Genomic DNA, 1,099 nt, shown 5'->3' with positions numbered 1-1,099 from the left:
TTCTGCTCATTGGGAAAAAGTCGATTGTTCTCTGTGGCCTCTGCCTTTACAACATCCCCTTCCCAAGATTCCTCTTTGTTCATTATTATCCATAGTCACATCTGACATGCTTATTACTCCACGCAGAATGGCCTAAAGACTATGGGTTTTAGCTCAACTCATCCTCTACAGTATATAAAGTTGTATTTGAGTAAATTTAGGTTAGTTGAAAATTAACTAAATAAAGCAAAAGTGAAGACTATTCTGGGGAAGGGATTGCCTATGGGGCTTTATCTTTGTTGGGTGAACTTGTTTGTTCATCCAATGGGGCTATTACATTTTTATATTCTTCTGAATGTACATCTATTTTCAGAGTCTCAGGACAATAGAAGAAGACTATAATTTAGGTTGTGGCTTCTATCAAATCATGAATACTAAGGCAAGGCAAGACACTCATTTGCAGAAAACTGAACAAATTTAAATATAGAAAATAACTTTTACATTATTACAATTTGTTTGAAACATAATAGTGTGTTTCTATACTATNTATAACTATAAAGTGTTATATATATTTATATGAATATGTCACTAGACTTTATACAGTTATGTGATACATAACAATGTTTTGATTAACACTGGACTGCGTGTAGGAAGGTGGTTACATAAGATTATAACACTGCATATTTAAATCTGTATCTTTTCTATGTTTAGATATGGTTAGATATACGAATACCATTGTGTTACAGTTGCCTACAGTACTCAGTACAGTGACATGCTGTACATATTTGCAGCCTAGGAGCCATAGCCTAGGTGTGTAGTAGGCTATACCATCCAGGTTTGTTCAAGTACACTGTATGATGTTCCCACAACAACAAAATCACCTAATGATGCACTTCTCAAAACATAGCTCTGTTGTTAAGTGTGCATGACTGTATTTACTCACTAGAATAAACATCAGTACTCTCAAGAGTCCTAAAAACTTGTATGATTTTATCTCTTATCTTTGTCAGATTTTCATCTGCAGTTCCAACTACAAAACTTTGACCAGTCAGCCTTGACATAGGATTTTTCCTTTATGCCTTTTCCCTTTCACAATATCTTTTCCTTTCTGCCTTTTTTT

Source organism: Galeopterus variegatus, unplaced genomic scaffold (genome assembly GCF_000696425.1).
Source record: "Galeopterus variegatus unplaced genomic scaffold, G_variegatus-3.0.2 Scaffold10417, whole genome shotgun sequence".
NCBI classification, from domain to species: Eukaryota; Metazoa; Chordata; class Mammalia; order Dermoptera; family Cynocephalidae; genus Galeopterus; species Galeopterus variegatus.
This window is presented reverse-complemented; position numbering follows the sequence as displayed.